Source organism: Gossypium arboreum, chromosome 5, assembly GCF_025698485.1.
Source record: "Gossypium arboreum isolate Shixiya-1 chromosome 5, ASM2569848v2, whole genome shotgun sequence".
Taxonomy (NCBI): domain Eukaryota; kingdom Viridiplantae; phylum Streptophyta; class Magnoliopsida; order Malvales; family Malvaceae; genus Gossypium; species Gossypium arboreum.
This window is the reverse complement of record NC_069074.1, coordinates 49,468,586-49,476,351: the sequence shown is the minus strand read 5'-3', so window position 1 is coordinate 49,476,351 and position 7,766 is coordinate 49,468,586. Positions and strand designations below refer to the sequence as shown.

Below are 7,766 nucleotides of genomic sequence, written 5' to 3'. Positions count from 1 at the left end.
GTTTGATGGTTTGCAGGATGAGGATCCAAACGCTCACGTGGCAAATTTCTTAGAGTTTTGTGACACTTTTAAAATTAATGGTGTTTCTGATGACACCATTCACCTTCAGTTATTCCCTTTTTCATTGAGAAACAAAGCTAAATAGTGGTTGAACTCGTTACCGCGAGGGTCAATCACTACTTGGGAACAGATGACTGAAAAAGTTTTATTAAAATATTTTCCGTTGGCTAAAACAGCCAAATTACGTAATGATATCTCCTCTTTTATGTAGATGGATTTAGAAGCACTCTACGATGCATGGGAGAGATACAAGGACCTTTTCCGAAGATGCCCTCACTATGGGTTACCAATCTGGCTACAGGTTCAATCGTTTCATAATGGCCTAAATCCTTTGACTTGGTAGATGATCGACGTAGCCGCTAGCGGAACTATCAATAATAAGACACCTGAAGATGCTTATGAATTTATAGAAGAGATGTCACTGAATAACTATCAGTGGCAAGTCATGAGGACAAAGCCAACGAAACAGTCGGCGTTTTTAACGTCGATTCGGTCACCATGCTCTCTAATCAGGTAGAACTTTTGAACAGAAAATTTGACGGTTTTCTTGGTTCTTCACAGGTTCACCCAGTAATCCAGTGCGAAGCAAGTGGAGGTGGATCAAGCAATCCAGAATACCCACCCTATGGCCACAACATGGAGAACGAGTAGTTAAATGATATAGGTAATAATCCTCAATCTTAAAATAATCCTTATAGTAACACTTATAATGCAGGTTGGAGGAACCATCCCAATTTCTCGTGGGGTGGTCAAGGAAATCAAAGGCCACAACATCCTCTGGGCTTTCAACAACCACCTTACCAACAGGAAAGAAGCCGAACCTTGAGAAGATGTTAACAAAATTCATCTCAGTGTCAGAAACTCGTTTCGAGAATACCGAGACAGCCTTTAAAAATCAACAAGCATCAATCCAAGGGCTCGAGACTCAAATAGGCCAACTGGCCAAACTAATTTTTGAATGACCATAAGGTAGTTTGCCGAGTAACACTGAATCTAACCCAAGGGAGCAAATCAATGTGATTACCATTCAAGATGAGGAAGGGTTAGTTGCACCTGAGCCAGAACTGAGGCAAGAAACTGTGGTAAGTAAAGGTAAGGGTGAGGTGGACCATAATGACCAGAAATCGGTAAGTAAAGAATACAAACCCCATGTGCCATACCCAAACGCGACAAGGAATGACCGCACAGAAGAACAATTAAATTCCTTAAATTATTAAAAAAGTTACATATTAACTTACCATTTATTGAAGCTCTTTCGCAGATGCCAAACGCAGTCAAATTCTGAAAGAAGCTTTTAACAAATAAACAAAGGTTGGATGAGGCATCGCATGTGGAGTTGAATGCAGTTTTGTGACAGCCCTAATGTGACCCTAGTCGGAAAGTGGTTTCGGGACCACAAAACCGAGTCATAAAAATAATTAATTGCTATATTCTATGCTTATTATGTGTGTACATGAGTATGTGGAAGTTTCATTCTCTAATTTTGCCAATTGCATGAGAAATTATTAAATAGGGATCAATATGAGACATGGTGAAATATGATAGGCTAATTTTAAATGGCTTGTTAATGCATGATGACACAAGGGTGGACTTGCATGTGAAATTCCCCAATTCCTTTGTAGTGGCCGGCCAAGATGGATTGTTGATGGGCAATATATATGTTAATTAGATATTATAATAAGAAATTGGGTTATTGGAGATAAAATATTGTTAGTAAAAGAAGGTAAAAATGAAAAAATGAAGGAATGCTCATCTTTCTTCTCCATTGCCGTGACTTGAGGGAGGAAGAAGAAAGGAATTCTTTTGTTCATGATTCGGCTTGGATGATGCTTAGGAAGAGGTAAGCACTTTGAAATTCTTGGAAATTTAGGTATAAATAAGGTGATTAGTTCAAGTTCTACTCATTCCATGGATTAAGTTTGGTTGTTTGGAGGTTTGATATTCGGCCAAGTAGTTTGAAGCTCTTGGTACATATACTTTTTCTTGAAGGTTGAAATCGGTTTGTTCATAAGGGGGGGTACCGAATGTGGTCATTGAAGGGTCTTAATGAACAAAATGTGTGGCTTAGGTTTATGACATTCGGTTAAGGAATATTGTGTGCTAGCAAGGTTGGTTTAATATATATATATGTAAATCACTTTGTATTTGATGATTAGAAAAAAATAGTGAAGGGCAAATTAAAATGATGTTGGATAAATTTTTAGTATAGTTGTGCTTAAGCATTCGGTCATTGATGGGCATTGTTGTAACCTAATTGTAGTTGCAACTCTTAATTTTGAGATGGAATTTGTACATATAAGTTAAGTGAATGGTTAGGGCGAATGAGGTGTATAAAATATTAAAGCATGCTAGAATTATACATTAGTAAGAATGTGTAATTGTACTAAATTCTCTATTTGAATTCGGTTAGGTATAGTCATGGTATGAGCTCATTAAGGGTGCTATCTTATAAGTGAATGTAGCTTTAGTTAACCTTATGTGCCATGCGTGTGCTAAAATAATTAATGAATTGGATGTTATTATAGGTGTATGGTTGGTCTTATTATTAAAAATAAGGGTTGAGTACCTTGAATTTCTCTTTGATATTCAAAATGATTAAATCAATTTAATTGTTAAATTAAGCTCAAGAGCAAAGGGAACTAAATCGATAAAGGAAAGGAGAAAGCAATCGAATAGCCGAGTTGGAACCGTTCTACCCAACAGTGGTAAGTCATTAAGCATATATTTGGTATTGATTTAAACGATCGTAATACCTATGCAATTGTGTTTAATGAGGTGAAATGTATACAAATGTATATGTATGTAGAGATGAAATTGTCGAATGTAAAAAAAAGAAGTGAAGCGTATAGAGTGGCTGGTTTTTGGCACTAAGTGTGCGGGCAATAAGTGTTCACGGTTGAGAGATTGGCACTGAGTGTGGAGCTTGAAATGCATGGCACTAAGTGTGCGAGCTTGAAATGCATGGCACTAAGTGTGCGAGTTTAAAGTATATGGCACTAAGTGTAATGTGGTGATTATTAAGCACTATGTGTGCGAACCCACTATGTATTTTCTATAGATTATTTACATTAAGGGTGCGACCTTACCGAGTCGATTTTGGACAGCGAAAAGGGTAAGTACCTTGAGTTCATGGCTAATAGGTGCTATGTTTATATTTGGAGTTGAGCGTGGTAAGTTTTGAACCTATGTGATGATTATAATTGAAGTCACGTACATAAGGTTCATCGTGGAATAGGTGAAAGTTCGTTTAGTTGTATGATTGTAACGAAAATAAAATGATGTATGGAAATGCCTCAATTACTCTATTGAATAGCGTATGAAATGTCAATGTAGGACTTGGAATGAGATTGAATCGTAAGGTCTAAGAAACTATGGCATAGTTCGGTATGGATGGAGAACTTAGCCTCATTTCGTTGTTTCCTCTTGTGAAAATTTTATTAATGGATGGTAGTGTAATGCTTATGACTTACTGAGTTATATACTCATTTGGTGTTTGCTTGTCACCTATTTTAGGTTTCTTGGACTCGACTTTTTGCATTACTCGGGACCGTCATCGAAGTCATCACACCGCTAGCAACTTTTGGTATCTTCTTTTAGTTGGTCTAGGAGAACATTTCGGCATGTATAGGCTATTATGTTTTGTTGAAATTTGGTATGTAAACTTTAGCCATGCGAAAATGGCATAATGTTCGGTTGGATTTGGTTCTATGATGTTTGGACACAAGTCTTGGTAATTCGATTTTGGTTGAGTATTGGTTGAGGCCTACTCGATTATTATGCCATATGTCATGGCTGATTATTTTCGTGTTAAATTCATGATTTGGTAATAGTGTAGTAGGGAGATGCTCGGTGATGATTAACCTTTGGCATGGCTAGTCATGGTCATAATTTGTAATATGTATGATGAATTATTAGTTAGATCAAGGAAAAATCATGAAATAGGCATAGTTTGCTTTAGTAACAGATGCTGACAGCAGCAGTGATGTGAGATTGAAAAATCACTAAAAATAGTAGAAATGGAATTAAATAATGAATAAATTATGTAATCGAAGCTTCATGAGTCTATTTCCATATGGAAGAAACGAAACTACCATATGAGCTGTATGTTAGGAGATAATTAAATTCTTGTGAAACAGGGCCAGAGCAATTTCTGGATCCCCTGTTTCGACTTAGAAAATTCACCGTAAATTTTATCGAGATAATTAGAGGTCGTGCCTTATATGTACAGATTTTTTATCGAGTCTAGTTTCATTAGAGACAAACAGAATAGGCATTGAAGCCCTTTACAGGGAGATATTTAAATCGTAAGGTACAGAGGTCAGTGTAGTCAAACCTTGAAACAGGGGAGACTTTAATGAATAAACTGTACTAATTGGCCCAACCAAAAATTCTACAAAAATTCCCCCATATAGATATATGAGTCTAGTTTCGGAGAAAATTTATGGAATTGGATTTCGAGTTCCAGAACTCAAGATATGATTTTTAAAGCGACTACGATACAGTTAGCCAGCTTGCCTGGAACAAAAAAAAAAAGAAATAGATAGGGGGAAATAAATGAAGTAAGCTCGGTAACACCTCGTATTCGATTTCCGGTAACGGTCACGGGATTGGGGTGTTACAAGTTTTCTCAGCCATTCTACAGAATAAGTTACTCAAAAAATTGAAAGATCCAGGGAGTTTTATGATTCCTTGTTTAATTGGTAGTTTAGATGTTCATAATGCATTGGCTGACTTAGGGGCAAGCATTAATGTTATGCCTTATAAAATGTTTAAACAGGTAGGTCTTGGGAAACCCAAACAAACTAGGATGAGCATTCAATTGGCTGATAAAACCATTAGATTTCCTAGGGGTATCATTGAAGATGTTCTTGTTAAGATCGATAAATTTATATACCCAGTAGACTTTGTTGTTCTAGACATGGAAGAGGATAGTAACGCACCTTTAATTTAGGACAACCCTTTTTAGCGACTGCTAGAACCATTATTCATGTTGGTACAGGTGAACTCACACTTCGTGTGGGAGACTGAAACAATCACCCTTCAAGCTCGTAATTCAAGTAACATATCAAAAATTGAAGGTGGTTGTATAAATCATTCTACTAGTACTGATCATGTGGTAAAACCCTCTATGCAGGAAACAGTTACGAAGAATGCATATGAGCCGTGTTCAAACAACAACAAAGGACCTATCTATGAAGAACGAAGGTTACAAACTGAGGGGCTAGATGAATGGAGGACACAGATACTGAGAACACTCGATAAACCAAAACTGAGCCAGGACGAGCTCAGTACCTCACCAAATCAACTTAAGGTTGGAAACAAAGTACTACTAGATGCAGCAGATCCTCGCATTGCCACTTCTGAACCTAATGAAGAAATTCCTCTTACGGTACTCAGTATTTTCCCATATGGTATAGTTGAGGTAATTCATCCCAAATTCGACACATTTAAGGTAAACAATACTCGTCTTAAACATTATGTTGATAAAATTGATAGCAGGGATGAGGAGTGTAAACTCCTCGCACCACCTTGACCATGAAGAAAAGAGGTAAGTCCAGCTTAATACTATAAATAAGCGCTACTCGGGAGGCAACCCGAGCACTAACAATAATAATTTATTTAAATTCTAGCTTTTCACATCTAACCTACTAACTGAATCTTAAAACACGGGGTTTTTCCCTCCACACGACCAGGAACACGGCCGTGCTCACACCATAGGAGGAGACACGGCCGTGCAATACGGCCGTGTGAAAACAAGGCAAGATTTTTCCCCAACTCGGGATGCGATAAGTTGCCACAGCCGTACGACATGACCGTGGGTGAAACTGCCAAAACAACACAGGCGTGAGGCACGCCCGTGCCATAAAACCATGGTTGAAACTGAGAATGTAACACGGGCGTGTGACACGCCCGTTCCATCCTCCCGTGGTCGACACTGTCAAAATGAACACGGGCGTGGGAGAAACGAATGAAGCAAGACATGGCCGTGTGCACCAACACGCCTAAAGAACAAGAGCGTAGGCCGAATGTCAGATGTGCCCAAATTCAAAATTCGCGAAACACACGGGCAAAAATTAGGCCACGCGGGCGTGTCCCACAGCCATGTACCCTAGCCGCAAAAATCCCTAACCCTAGCCGCTGCAACTTCACACGCCCTACCCCACACGCCCGTACATCGTTTACAGCACCGTTTCTGACGCCCCAAGCTCCTTCCTTTTGTGTTTGTTTACTCTTTTCTCTCAATTTTTATTTAAAGATGTTGCTTGTTTCATGATTTCTCTGCTCTATTGAACTATTTTGAATGAATATTCATAGTTATAATATTAAAATACTCATGCTTGTTTTATAAAAATTGTCATTTTAGTTACTACATTATCCTATACTCTTTCATTTTTCCTTGTTTCCATGAAATTTATGCTTACCCACATGCATTCATTCATATTTCTGTTACATTATTCCTATAATCCTATAACTTGTTATATTTATTTGTTTTATCTTATATCATCTAGTACGTAAATCTCATGAAATATTTATATTTATTCTTGATTTTCCATACTATTCTTGGGGCATATTGGTTAAACGTCAATTTTTGTTCACTGCGGATATACTATGTCATCCTCACAAGGAAAGAAAACTACTGTCCCTACCTCCAAGAAAAGGAAAGGAGCAGCGTCATCCTTGAGTCCTACCGCAGAGATCTGCCACCCGTTCCTCCAGGTTCCCTTGGGATCCCAGGAGGAATTATATTAGATATTACGGGCCCGACCTCTAGGTGTGTGCCGCTACATTGACTGGGTCACACTTGAACAAATTCATTTTGCTGACGCGATTCGAGCCCTCTTGCCGCCTAACTCGTGAGGGCTCTTCTTTGAGATCATCGAGCTGACGTATCTTGAGTTCACATTGGAACTCTACTCAACGTTTCATCTTCAGACCATCATGACCAACTTCGACGATCTTGAAACGATCCAGTTCTACCTTGGTGGTCTAGTACGCCAGTTGAGCGTACTTGAGGGACCTCGTCCCTGCCTCAGCCACCTATGATCCTAGCCGCTCCAAGGCATCAGCTCTCCCTCCATTCTTGTGGTATCTACACGCCATCTTGGCTCACACTCTGATAGGGAGACGAGAGAGCACCAGCGTCGTCACCACCCACGAGCCTATTTCTTATGGAGCATGGCGAATGGGCACGTCCTCGACCTTGCTTACTTCATCGCCCTCGCCATCCGCCATCAGACGGAGTGACATAGGAGAGGGGTCATCTCTATCGGGCTGTAACACCCCATACCCGAGACCGTTGCTGGAGTCGAACACGAGGTATTTACGGACTTATTTCATTGACTTACACAGTTCATTTTTTTTTTATTTCTAGACAAGCTGGCTAACTGCATCACAGTCACTTTCAAAATCATATCTCGAGTTCCGAAGCTCGAAAACTGATTCTGTAAATTTTTCCTGAAACTAGACTCATATATCCATCTACAAATGTTTTTCTAGAATTTTTGATGAGGCCAATTAGTACATTTTATTAGTTAAAATCTCCCTATTTCGAGGTTCATCGCTCTCGATCTTCATGCATTACGACTTATATATCTCCTCGACAGGCTTCAATACTTATGCCGTTTATTTCTAACGAAACTAGACTCAAAAAGGAACCTATAAATATATGGCATGACTTCTAATTATCTTTTGTTAATTTATAGTGA

The 7,766-nt window shown here is 38.8% G+C and overlaps 1 non-coding gene across 1 annotated transcript; it reads right to left on the bottom strand.

Moving 5' to 3' along the window:
• Positions 1–238: 238 nt before the first annotated feature.
• LOC128293606 (small nucleolar RNA R71) lies at positions 239–345 on the bottom strand. The gene has a single exon (XR_008283786.1). It is a non-coding gene; the product is annotated as a small nucleolar RNA R71 (small nucleolar RNA).
• Positions 346–7,766: the final 7,421 nt, after the last annotated feature.